Source organism: Lissotriton helveticus, chromosome 2_1, assembly GCF_964261635.1.
Source record: "Lissotriton helveticus chromosome 2_1, aLisHel1.1, whole genome shotgun sequence".
Taxonomy (NCBI): Eukaryota; Metazoa; Chordata; class Amphibia; order Caudata; family Salamandridae; genus Lissotriton; species Lissotriton helveticus.
Window position 1 is genome coordinate 1,907,795,621 of NC_136059.1, and position 14,170 is coordinate 1,907,809,790.

A 14,170-nucleotide genomic window follows, 5' to 3' on the forward strand; every position below is an offset into this window, starting at 1 on the left:
CAATCCCAAGCGCAAAACTGGGATGAATTGAAAGAACTAAAACGCTGTCTGATGCGAGTCCTTTTACATGGAGCCATCATGACAGAATTCCTCCGGGGCAATGCAGCACCAACAGGCTTGTTGGTCACAAATGCTCCCAGGATATTCCTGGGTGATCCCCTTTTCAAAAAAGAATGGTTACTGATTGCATGGCGCTGCTCTCGGGATTGGCTAATCCTGATTATCAACACGGCTAAGCGTCTCTCAGATGCCATACTAATAAAAATCAAAACCAGTGAAGACCATTTGCTTACAGAGATCAAGTTAACACACTATAAAAAGAAACTTGAAGAAGTTAATAAAGAAATAACAGAACACAAAGACTACCTTATGCAAAATAAAATTGCCCAACTGCAGAAAGATCTCAATAAGTTTAGTCATGAAAGGGTTTACCCATATATTAAAGATGACTACAAAGGACAAGAATTCTCAGACACAGGGTCATCACAGAGTGGACAGTCGGGATAATCAGACTCAGAACAAGAAGGCTGGTCAAGTGACGGATCCAATAGAGACTGGAACAACAAATCAAAAAGACCACGACGGGGTGGATATAACCAGAATTACAGACAACCCCAGATGTACCCATGGCCTGGGCCGTTTGGACCAGTACCCTACCACGGACCACCACAATACCCTGGAATACTTCCAACCTGACTTCAAACAACGTTTTTTAGGACAGGGAAGAAGGAGCGGCAGATGTGGCAACAGAAGAATACAATGGAAGGAAGACAGACCAGGACCACACACGAGGAGCAACACGAGAGGCCAAAAACAGCCAGGGACCAGTGGAACGAGGGATTGATAGTGAGTCTCACAGGCACTACCCTTACTACTTAAATCTACCTTCTACCCTCCATCTAACCTTATGCCCACAGAAGTTCTCGCGTTCGAAGAGGCAGTAATAAAAGAGGTGGAAGAACTCCAACCACAGAGGGATGCTTACAACAATTTGAGTAACATCGAATGCACCGCTTTGGAGAAATTGAAACATAGATCTGAACATGAGCATCAAACTAGCTAACAAGCGGGGAGCCACTGTGATTCAAGACACCTGCGCATATCAAACAGCGTGCCTCATCCTCCTCGGTGACACCAAGAGCTATAAAAAAATCAACAAAGATCCTACAACAAGACTAAGAAAAACCATCTGTACCATAACGACAGACGCCCTGGAAAAAGGCTGGATCTCCAAGAAAGAACATGAATTCCTCAACCAGGATGAACCACGGATTCCGCTGTTTTACACAATTCCAAAGATTCATAAAGGGAAAGTACCTCCACCTGGCAGGCCAATTGTATCCGGTATTGGATCGATCCTTGAACCACTGTCCAAATATACTGATTGGTTCCTACGTCCACTAGTAAAACTAATTAATTCATTCATACAAGACACCAAACACCTACCTACCCTTCTCACTGACAGTGAATATGATCCGAATGAAAACATCCTTGTCTGCCTTGATGTCGAGGCTTTGTATACTAGTATACCCCAGTCAGAGAGCATTGCAGTCATAGAGGAATTACTCAACAAAGAAGACTGGGATTGGACAGCGCCAGTTGAATGGATAATCACCCTCATACGACTAGCACTTACTGAGAACTTTTTTAAGTTTGAAAACCAACTGTACCTTCAGACCCATTGAACATCTATGGGCAACACATTTGCTCCTAGCATTGCCTGCCTGTACATGAGTCACTTTGAGGATCTACATATATGGGCGACTAACCCATATACCGAGTACAACTGTAAGTGGTACCGATACATTGATGATATCCTCATGGTTTGGAAGGGTGATGAAGAGAGCCTTCAGGACTTCACCAACTGGATTAATCAGCTCAACCCACATTTACGCTTCACAACGAATAAAGACAGAGAAAAAGTCTCCTTCTTGGATATCAATGTAGTCGCTGACAATGGTACATTGAGCAGCTCACTATACACTAAACCCACCGACAGAAACAGCCTGTTAAGATTCGACAGTGCACACCCACGGTCACTTTGAGAAAACTTACAGGTGGGACACTTTTCGCGCATCTGGAGAAATTGTTCTGAACTTCAGGACTACAAAAAGGAAGCACGGATCCTTACGGCCAAACTAAAACAGAAGAAATACCCCACTAAAATCATTGAAAGCGCTAGGAAGAGAGCACGCAATACCTCTAGGGAGTCCCTTTTGAAAACCCATGAGAGGACTCAGCCACAACAAATGATTTGCGTTACCAACTTTAATACATCAAATCAGGTGAAGAAGATAATCAACAAGAAATGGACAATATTGACATCAAATAAACTGACCTATGAGAAGCCTATGTTCTCATTTAAAAAAAACAGAAGTCTAAAAGACTTCCTTGTACACACAGACTCATATCAGCCTAGAGTTGAAAGTCAACTCACATTGTGGAATGCCCCACTGGTCAATGGCCATTTTCCGTGTGGGTCATTCGTAGGGTGCGAGTTTACTGAACACACCAAATACCTTGACCTTGGCCTCCACACTCCATGGGAACAAACATCTCATACTAATTGTAACACAGAGTCAGTCATTTATCTCATCAAATGCCTGTGTCATCTGCTCTATGTGGGTATGACATCCCGGAAAGTTAAGGTCCTTATTAGTGAACATAGGAGCACTATTAGGAGAGCAGTCACTGCAACGAGACTTACAGCCCACTATGTAGAAAAACAACACAGCGAGACTGATATTCGATGGACAGTCATCGAGAAGGTTAAAGGAACATGTAATCTACAAAAAAGACTTCTAGACAAAGAACAACGTTGGATATACCGTCTGAAAACTCATGAAACGGAATTAAACGACGGCATCCCATGGAGCCAACTGAATAAATGAATAAGAGCCAACAGATTGTTTGAACGAAGTATATACCAAGACCACTGACCACTATTAGTTCTCCCCTTGAACATCCCCATCGGCTCTGTGGACTGCCCCATGTGCACACACAAATATACACAGTGAATGACAATAAGCACATAGAGACAATGTCCTCCCCCAACAATCAGTATACTACTATCAGCAGTCTGCAATGGACTTTTCCATCACCATTATGGGATATATACTATCGGGATACACTCATGAGTGGCTGCCTTTATGATCTCCAAATCCTAATTTTCATACTTATCAGGCAGTATTGCCTATAATCCCCTTATACACGAAGAACGGGCCCCCATTTCACCCAGTCCCACTACTGCACCCTGACATTAGAGGCAAACTTTTACCTCCCTCTCAAATACTTTGAAAGACCATTTCCTTCAGCAACATCACCTAACATTTGTTTTTTTTAATTAAAGACAAATTGCACACAGTAGTGGCATATTCATCCATTTGTGGGATACACCGACTTTTAGGATTAGGACAAACTGTCTCTTTTCCATAGACTCGAGGTTCAATTGACTGTCCCCGACCCTGGGACTACAATTCCCATAATATCCAATCCGGGGTGTCAGTCATTGATGCTTGCGTCATGACATTTCTCATACGTCATAACGCCTCTACACGTTTTTCGCGGGGGAGACACTCCTCCCCGCCCGATTGTAACCGCAAATTCAAAACATTTCAGAAACTGAATTTATGGCTTATTAGTCACACATTATTGGCTAACTCATTTGTGGGAAACACCATCCTTTGGAATAGGACATTCTGTCCTTTCCATAGAACCAAGGTTTATTTGATGGACCCCGTCCTGGAACTACAATTCCCATGATACCCATTACGGGACGTTAGTGATTGATGCACATGTTATGACGTCTCTCATACGTCATGACGCCCCTTCCGGATTTCGGGGGAGACCCCCCCCCCCTCCTTTCCCGGTTTTTCACGGCGAATTCAACACATTTAAACCCCAGCCCAAGCCATCCACCCGCACAAGCCGAGGACAAGAACCGCATTAGGGTGAAACGCTGGGTGAGGACTTGAACACAAGTAAGTTCGCTGGCATTCTTAAGACACATTGCCTGTCCTTGTACCAGGGCAAATTGTCCTCCCGCATTCATTCCTCCTAGTAACAGGAGGCTGCCAACTTCTTCTTTTCTTGCCCCGACCATTCCTGCCTTTTAACACTATCCTTAGGACCACCAACATTATCGATCTGGTCCTGTGTGATGTGTGCAGCCCTCCCAATTTGGGTAAGTTATAATGTGAATACTAACAGCCGAATGGTGTGATTGATTGAGTGTACATATTTTAGAATGGTGTGTTGTCTTTCATGCTATTTTTTTTTTTAACACTTTAAATGACGGTGATCTACGTGCTGCAATTGAGACTGCTTTTATTGGTACATACTACTTCTAGTAACCCATGCTAACAGGAAGATGGTGTTAGAATGCGATTCATATCGCCACTCCATAGGTCTATCACATGGAATCAGTATGTCACAGAACGACCATGATGAGTGGCACAGTGAGGTGAATTTTCCTCCCACAACGGCATGCACACATAGATTGGCATGCAACCCACGTTACACCTATTGGGTAATAAGCACTGTTTAAAATGTTTTTTATGAAATTCTATGTTTGTGTCCCCTTTTGTTTCTACTCTACAGATGGAGCCTGGCAAAACACAAACATACTAACACTTCACACACCGCGAGGAGTAGCTACTCTTCCATCGCTTCACAGAGAGGATAGGGACTTCCCATCCTGTAAGTCCTTACACATATAGGGGCGTCTTCTCCTCTTGCCCTGAAGAAAGTCCTGGACCTTTATGGCCGCCTTGGACTGAAACATGTCGGCACTAGGGTCCTAGGACCATTAAACTCCAACACGACCCGCTTTAAAAAATAAATTATTGACCCAGCTAGACCCAATGATAAAGGGAAACCCGAGGTCTGACTGAGGTTTTTTATCTTTAAGCCCCCCAGTCTTCATCTATCTGAAGAGCTCCCAACACTGTAGTTGAGCCCACCCCGACTTTTAGGGGTCGGGGTGACCCGATGATGAAGCATGACACCACTAGGGTGTGTGAGGGTAATTAAAAACAAAAGGTGCTTTTCCCCAACACACGGTTGTCATTAGCACAACCTTCCACTAGAGAGGACCCTTTCCCTTTAAGGTTTCTCTCTGATTTTGTTCCCTGCACGAAGGTACAGGTGACATACCATCCATTCTGACCTTTGGTTAGTCTATTGGAGTATTTTTTGTGTTATATATTTATACAATTGCCCAGGGCCCTACCTTCCAAGGGGCCTTCTGAGAAAGTGAACTTTTTCATTTTTTGACCTCTGTCTATTTTATTTCTCTGCCTAAAGCTCCCTGCCTAACTCTACCTCTGACTTATTCTCTTTATCCCGTTTGTTCTTAAGGATTTTTGGGGTCCTGGGTAAGACATATTTCATCTGTTTTTGTGTGGCCCTGTTAAAGTTTAACATAATTTCCTACTGTTTGGCATCATAAAAGGATTAACTTAGCAGGAAAGGGGTGAGAAATTCAAAAGTGTTTCCATATAAGGGCCCCTTAAATATGTCCTTAAGGTGACGCTGTGTCTGGTTTGGGTTACCCTCACTTTTTGCTGTGTTTCACTGATTTTTCGACTTTAGTCTGGCTGGGGCCCTGCTTACCAGGACCCCAGCCTAGCTGCTTCCTCTTTAAACTGATTGCATGTACATTAGGTACACTCCAGAATGGTTACTTGTGAGTCCCTAGTATATGGTACTTTAGGTACCAGGGCATAGGTACCCCAGAGGCCTACCAGGGGCTGAGCATGTATTATGCCACTCCCGAGAAGCATTCCAAAATGGCACCACAGGTCTGCTCCTGCAGCCTGGGTAAGGTGGTTTAAGCACCCCGTACTAAGATATAGTATACCTATATCTACCTTTAAAAACAGACACATATAAACCTATAAGTCACTCCTATGACAGGCATTGACAATCCTGAAGGTGGAATGCTTGGTTTTGTGTGAGAGGGTGCCCAAGCATGACCTGAGCCCCTCTGCAGCTTTCAGAATCCCTTCCTTATAGCTGTTCTGTGATACAGCCATAACATATACTCTTAAGTGCGTTATAACCTCGCGTTAAATGCTAACTTTAGAATGGCTGCATCAAAACATGTTGTGTTTGGTGTCAAACACTTTGAAATCCTACCCCCCCTCCCCCGCCAGTCCTGGCGGGGGGGATAGAATTCCACCCTTTCAGAGGGAGAAGACATGTACACCTTTACTTACCAGGTAATAGTTTAAAAGAGCCCAGCATCACAAAATGGATGCTGCTGCCACAGACACGAGTCTGACCTCCTGCTGCTGGGTGAAACTCCAGCAGGGGAGGCCTGGACAATAGGTTTCCACCTCCCCAGACATGCTTTAGTATATTGGGGCAGGGTGGGTGCATTCAGTGAATGCTTTTCAGACAGTGCCTAGGGCACACAAGGTGTCCCTTTGAGTTCCCAGTTCAAACCGGTTGCTGGGGCACTCAGCCCCAGCTCTGGCGCGAAACTGGAAAAAGGGGAAGGGGTGTAACCACCCCCTCTCCAGGTCCTCCCATAGGTGGGACCTTAGAGTTAGTCCATCCCCTAAACTTAGTATAGGTATAGGAACCTAGTCCTTAGGATTTTAGATTACCCTGGATGAAACTCTGCAACATATATCCTGGAACTTTGACCTTCTATTTCGACTAGAAGACGGAAGGATCTCCCTTGGGGTCAAGGAGTGACTCCCCTGTTCAAACAGGCACCAAAGAAGCATCTTGCCGGTCTGCATTTTTGAGGCTCCCGCCAGATCCCGAAGAATCTGCGACACAGGACACGGACTTCCAGACATCTCGGAGGCCGACACGAGATCACATCAAAGCTGAGACCCGCAGAGTCACAAGAGTCGTGGGACCGGAACTCCTGGACACTGTGCATATTTGCAAGTGCACCTACTTCCCGAGCGTTCCTGAAGTTGTGCATTGTGCTACTTGTAGTCCAAGCCCTGAGCACCATCTGCACCGAAGATTGTGAGCCTACACTCCACGAGTGTTCCGTGGGCTCATTTCTAGCAATTCTGCTCGAGGCTCCTTCGCGATCCCTGGTCCGTCGACTGGTGGGTCCCAACGAAGGTAATTTTGTTTCTTGGGCTTTACTGGTTGCTCCAGACGTGCCCCGACTCCCCTCCAAAGGGTGAGACTCTCAGACCTTGCTGGTCAGCACCGAAGCAATCTTTGCATTCTACGTGGGTTGCTGTTGCCAAGGCTTGTTGGGGCCAATCCGGATACCGATGCTGCAGCACTCGACATCCGACGTGGGAAAGCTCGAATCCAGCTCATGGTTGTCGTCAACGTCTCCTGGTCCTTGTGGCTGAAGAGTCAAGCTTCACCTCCTGCTCCTGAAATCACCAGACATCGGATGGCATCTTCTTGTTGCCTCCCTGGTCACTGGCAAGTGACCCAGACCCTGTCCCCTCTGCTTTCAGGTTCTTCAGATCTTCGATGCAACCTTGGATCCATCTGGACACTTTTCATCTGGTCTCCTGCAGCACTTCTTTGCAGCTCTTCATAGGAAACAACGACGAAACCCAACACGAAAAGACACCTATGCACCCGGCTTCCCTGGGTGAGGTAACACGAGTACTTCAGTGCTCCCGTCGGTCTTGACTCTCGAACTGTCCAGTACTGAAGGAGTATGTTCTCAGTCCACTCCTAAGTGTCCTTAATCTTAATGTGTATGTGGCCCCCCTTGCAGCGATTGTGAGAAGGTTTGGGTTCACACCAGTGTCATATGCTGATGACACACAGCTGCTTTTTCCTTTTAACTCTCTGACGCCCGATGTGAAGAACAAATTTGCCGAGGGCATGAGAGCGGTGTCCCACTGGATGGCTACCAACTGCCTCCAGTGTAATGTCGGGAAGACGGAGGTAATGCTATTTGGGAAAGCTAGCATGCTCTGGTCTCCCGACTGGTGGCCTTTAGATCTTGGCCCCGTCCCATGCCCAAAGCCAATTGTTAAGAACTTGGGGGTAAAACTAGATCAGACTTTGAGTTTGAAGGAACATGCTAACTTTGTTACAGGAGCCTGTTTTAGAACAATTGGCCAGTTAAGGCGAATCTTCCCCATGCTGCCTGACAATCATAAGAAGACCCTTGTACAGGCACTGGTGATAAGTCGCCTAGACTACTGCAACGGCCTCCTCATATCAGCAAACGAGGAGGCGTTAAATCGTTTGCAGGTGGTCCAAAATACGGCAGCCAGATTAATTCTGAATGCTCCCGCAAGGACCCCGTCCAAACCTTTGTTAAGTCATCTTCATTGGTTGCCCATACGACAACGTGTCACATTTAAAATCTGTTGCTTAGTGCACAAATGTCTCTATGGGCAAGGCCCCAAATATCTGGCACAAAAATTTCAGATATATAAACCTGAACGTTTATTACGTTCGAGCAACCAACGCCTACTGGAAACTCCCAATGTAAAAAAAGTCAGACAAGGTGGACGTGCCCTATCATTTATTGGCCCTACCATGTGGAATAAACTTCCTTCTGACCTAAGACACAATGACAACCACCTGTGTTTTAGGAAGACCCTAAAAACTCTCCTGTTTCAGATGGCATAATTCTTCATGTGGCTTCCACAGAGACAACATACTTTAGAACTTTTGCGAGCAAAGCGCGGAGATACCTTCTGGTCGATTCCTGCGCGATACAAGCAATTAAATAAATAAATAAATCTTCAAAAATCTAACCACAACTTTCTCCATAGAAGTCAATGGTGATTTGCGGCTGTGTTTAGACACGGCATGCGTCCCGCGTGGGTCTCCTGCGTCCCTACCTTGGGTGGTTCCTGGCTGCCTTAGCGGTTCTACAGGCCCTAGGCCTTGTCTCTATGTCCCTCGTGGTTCTTATACAACTTTTTTAGTATATGGTTTGTGAGGCCCTAGGGCAAAACGTATACTGTGCTAATGTACTGTGTGCTAAATAGGTTTACTTTATGTACTTTTGCCTCTAGCCTAATAATGAGACTAGAGGCTTGTGCTTAGAATAAATACATATATATTTTATATATACCTGGTGTGGTTCTGCTTTCATTTGATCACTCATGAGATTATAGACTGGTAAAACAAGCGGCTTTGCATTCCTTCAAGGCTTAGCCTGAAGGCTGCTCTCCATAGCTACCACTATGATAGCTTTCAAATAAAGGTTGTCTTAAACCTACCATCAATAATTGTCGTTAGGACTGGTGCAAGGTTCCCACTAGAATAGTGGACAGCATATGCCAGGCCAACTTCTCACAATGGGTAATTTAAAAAAGGGTGTGTATGTATGTATGTATGTATGTATGTATGTGTATATATATATATATATATATATATATATATATATATATATATATATATATATATATATATATATATATATATATATCTCGCTCTCTCTCTGGAGGTGGGGGTTTCACTTACCTTAAATATATTTATCTTGCATGGTAAAGGCATGTGTTGTAAACGCACTGCTTGGTAAAGGCAATTTGCTGTAAAGGTATTGTGATAAAGGCAAGTGTTTTAAAGCTGTACAACTGTCCGGTTCAGAGCACGAGTCATTTTCTTCCAGTGCCAACATTGAAAGTGTCTATAAGCAAGCAAAGAAGGCATGCAAAGTGTATTCATATAGTACACAAGATGGAGGAAACTGCATCTTGAGAAACAATAACAGAGACAAGGGGTTCTAGTTGGCCAGATTCAGGTCTGAGCAGTATTGTTCATTAGCCCAGCAGTGTAATTTTATCCTGGCATTAGCCTGGTTGAAGGCTGTCCTTTTGGAGCACGAGAGGGACACAGGCACGATGAGCATAGGTAAAGCCAACAAGTCTGTCGTTAATGTGCTAAAAGCTTCAAACATGGCCATCCACAAAGGCTGCTTTGATATGGTGCATGCACAAATACTATTTAGCACATTAATAGCCAGCCATACTGTTTCACCAATGCTGGAGAAAAAATACCCCAAACAGATTGTTTTCTGCAAAGAATACCTACATGACATATAGATTTGGTGGTACAGGTACATTTTAGGGATGCGGTAAGAGGGGGTGGGGGTTGCACGGCACCATAATTCTGGATATGCTCAGAATAAAGCAGATCATTTGAAAGATGAATTGAAAATCGTTGAGGAAGAAAGATTCTATTATACGAAACTAAAGGCGCTGGGTAAAACACACCTCAGAGGTACCAGCAGAATAAAGATTGCACGCCTTTGCAGCAGTCATGATGGGAACCCTTTAAATATCTATCACATTCTAATAGGGGTATCCCAGCGCACCGTTGGCCCTACATGAAACGATTGCAAACTGCAAACAGAGATCTCTGAAGCTTCATGGAGTCAACACTAGCAAGTTGTAGTTAGAACATCACTAACATACAGGGGAAAGAAGCACACTACAAAGTAATTTTTTTCACAACTTTAGTTATTGGTTTTCAAAAACGGAATTGTCACATTACAATAGAATGAATTAATAGGGCACCTTAAAGTTTACAAAGTCACATAGCAAACCAAGTTAATCAATAATAACATACTCCACATTAGAAGGTAACAGCAAATACCAGTGTTTACATTGAAGGTGACCAATTATGATGAGCAATGAGCACACAACCCAATGGGATTACCCATACCAAATGCATTCAGATTTACTAACCGGGCTGCAACATTTCTTCTCCCTCGCTAGCATAATACATAAACTACAATGGAATTCTGGAATTAGTATTTCTGAAAGATGAATTCAACAGGAAAAATGCTCACAGAGGTGCACACAAATCTTTAGGGCACAATCTGATTTTGTCTGCTGTTTTATTTGGGAGTGCATGTCTAGTAATAGTTAGCTCACGTATCTTGGTTAAGAGTAGCTTTGAACAGCCTACATTGCTGCTACAATCTCCGACCAATAGATGTTAATTGTCAGGCAATCGCAACAATTGTGCGGAAAGTCACCTTTGAGTCTGCATCCTCTCCGGCACAACAGGTCACCTTCTTGGGTAGAGTTGGTGGACTATAGTTGGGTGCCTGTGCCAATCAAATATTACTTTGTTGCAAAACGTATGCAATAAAAATTAGTGATTAACAAAAAGGAATCAAATATGACAAAGGATGCAATGATTGTATGCATTTTTTCGATGTAAAACAGTCTCCCATGCACTTCAATGGTAGCCCTGGTTGCAGAATAATGGATTGAACGTCCGCTAGCAGGAGATAAGAGGGCAATACTCCAATGATTTTAGCCAAACCCTCTCTGCACATTTAAAAAAAAAAATGACATAAATATGTTAGCAGACACCTGTGCTGCCAAGCAAGATATAAAAATGGTTGGTTAAAATTAACCAGTTACTTAACCTTCAGTAACGCATTATGTGGTAGAGACTATCTAGCTGCAGATTCCATACCTATGTATTTCCCAGGTGTCAGGCTGGATTCCGAAACTTTTGCTCGAGCAATACCTCTTGCGCGCGCTATTGGGGGGGCTCCATTTGGCTCTGCTTGACGTCGGCGTCAGTTATGACATTGCAGTCACCTGTATAGGCGCCACACACGCGCATGGACCTCAGTTGTTTTCATTCCGTGCCAGTTCAGGAACGATAAGGGAAAAGCTAGCCCTCTGTCACTTTTTGCTGGGCGTTTTCCAACTTTTTGTCGAATTCGGAATTGTTTCAACATCGTTTGTGAGGATGTCTTCCAGGAAGACAGGATTTAAACCATGCAGTGCCTGTTACTGATCCCCCACCTCGTCTGTCTCTGGTGTCTCGAGCCCGACCCCGATTTGTCAGTACTTTTTTCCACGCCAGAAAACCAGAGCCATGATGTAACTGACAAAAACGTGGGCAAAACTCGGGCCCTGAAAATGGGAGTAACCCTAGACCTAACAATATCAGTCCGCAAAGTGGGGAAGCATGGGTGGAGCTGTAAGGAATCTGCAGCTAGATAGAGTCTCTACCATATAATGCGTTACCGAAGGTAAGTAACTTGTTCATCTGATAAGAGACTTCTAGCTGCAGATTCCTTACCTATGAATTAGATACCCAAAACATACTATCCCTGCAGTGGGTTGTGGACAAATACCTTACACTATGATGTCCTGCAGGACCGAATGGGCAAACTGCTCATCCCTGCGGACCTGAATGTCCAGGCAGTAGTGATTGGCAAAAGTGTGCAAGGATGCCCACATTGCTACCTGACAGGTGTCCAGGAATGGGACGCCAGAACCAAGTCCGTGATTGCAGCCTTTCCCAAGGTGGAATATGGCCCTTAATCTCTCAGGGGGCTGCTTCTAAGCCAGGGCATCGCAGATCTGAAAGCAGAGAATGGCCCAGTGGGAGATGTTCCTTTTCTGCACTGCCCACCCCTTCTTACCTCTCACGTACCCCAGAAAGAGTTGATCGGCGACTTAGAACTCTTTTGTGCAGCCAAGGCAGAACAATGCCCTTTTTGGGTCCAGATGGTGGAGACGCTCCTCTTTCTTAGAGGGATGCGGGGGAGCAAAGAAAGTGAGCAGCATTATGGATTGCCCCAGATGGAATTGGGGTCACAACCTTTGGCAAAAATGAAGCATAGCACCACTTTGTCTGAGAAAGACAAGAGTAGGGAGGTGTGCAATATAGCACCAACAACTCACTCAACCTCCGGGCAGATTTTTTCGCCACCAGAGAGGCTGTCTTGATGATAAGCAGCCGGAGGGGACAGTTGTGCAAAGGCTCAAATGGAGCACACACAAGAAAAGTGAGGACAAAATGTTTTTTTTAAATACATTTTTATTGAAAGTCAAACAAACAAAGAAAACAAATACACTTCACAAGGCTGTAAGTTATGTTCGGGAACCATGGGAGGCAGGGATCAATTCCATTACATATGCATATAATATTTCAAACATCAATTCAGGGATGGGAGGGGGCAGCAAGGAAACCAAACGATATACTCAGTGAAAGTTCGAAAACCCTGAATGCCATCTAGGGAGACACGGGGACGTTAAGGGTAAAGTCCTGAGGGGGAGCACATATATTCCCACGATATGCATTCCATTGGGACCAAATTCTGTTCCATTTATTAGGTCTGCCCCGTGACAAGTACACCGTCTTTTCTCTAAACATGCACCAGTCCATATTTTCCTTCCAAGCCGATATCATGGGCGGTCTGTGGGAACTGGGGTGGCTGAGTGAACTAAAGAATGGTGATGGATTAAACCCAGATCAGTTGACTGGGGGTGAGTGTTTGATTTGTTCAAACGCTCCGCATAATCATCCCCTTTTGTATCGGTCTGTGGGAACCCCATAATTGAGCAATGTCTCTTTTTGCAATCATGTTACCGAGGGTCGCCCAACAGATCTGAGCCGTATTATAATCATTCGGTTCCCATACATTAAGGAGACAGCGCCTGGCCTCAGGCAGGAGTGCAATCCCCGTGACCCTTTCCATGATGGTATGCACTCGGGACCAAAACACAGCCACCTCAGGGCATTCCCACAGTATATGAAGGAAGGTACCACTCATACCGCATCCACGTTTACACAGACCATCCACCGAGTACCCCATCCGTACCAGACGCGGACCAGTAACATACACTCGATGAAGGATCTTGAGCTGTACGAACCGAAGGCGGGCAGGGATGGCCACCTCCTTGGGAGAGGACACGGCCATTTGCCAGTCCTCATCGTCCAGCTCCAACCCGTCAGCCGTCCATAAGTCCCTAAGACGCACAAGCAAGTCGACTCTGTTGTTAATGAGCTTTTTATAGATTAGTGAAATTGTGCTATCAGGTACGTAGCCGTCAAGGATACGGTCCTCTAGAGGCGAGGACTCGGGGATTTCCGTCCCCTTGGGGAAGACAGACAGCAAGGCGTGTGGTACCTGAACATACCGAAAGAATTCCTTATCGTCAAGCTCATATTCAATCTTGAGCGCCTCAAAAGTCTTAATAGTCCCTTTAGACCAAAGATCATCAATCTTACTTATACCTATCATGTCCCATTTAACAAAACCTTTCGTCCTCCACAAACTGCCCAAACACTCCGAATCATACAACGGAGTCGCACGGGACAATCTATCACACCATCCCAGAGCAGTATTTGCATCACGCCACACTCGCACAGCAATTTTAGTGGGTCCGGCCAGAGTCTTATAGGGTTCCTTAGAGTATAGCGTTGTGTTGAAATTCCCACCTGGCAGAAGAAA

General features: G+C 44.9%; 1 protein-coding gene across 15 annotated transcripts in view; it reads right to left on the reverse strand.

The window, feature by feature from the left end:
• Positions 1-14,170, reverse strand: part of BLTP1 (bridge-like lipid transfer protein family member 1) — a 2,102,388-nt gene that overhangs the window by 1,092,952 nt on the left and 995,266 nt on the right. The gene's annotated exons all lie outside the window — the stretch shown is intronic.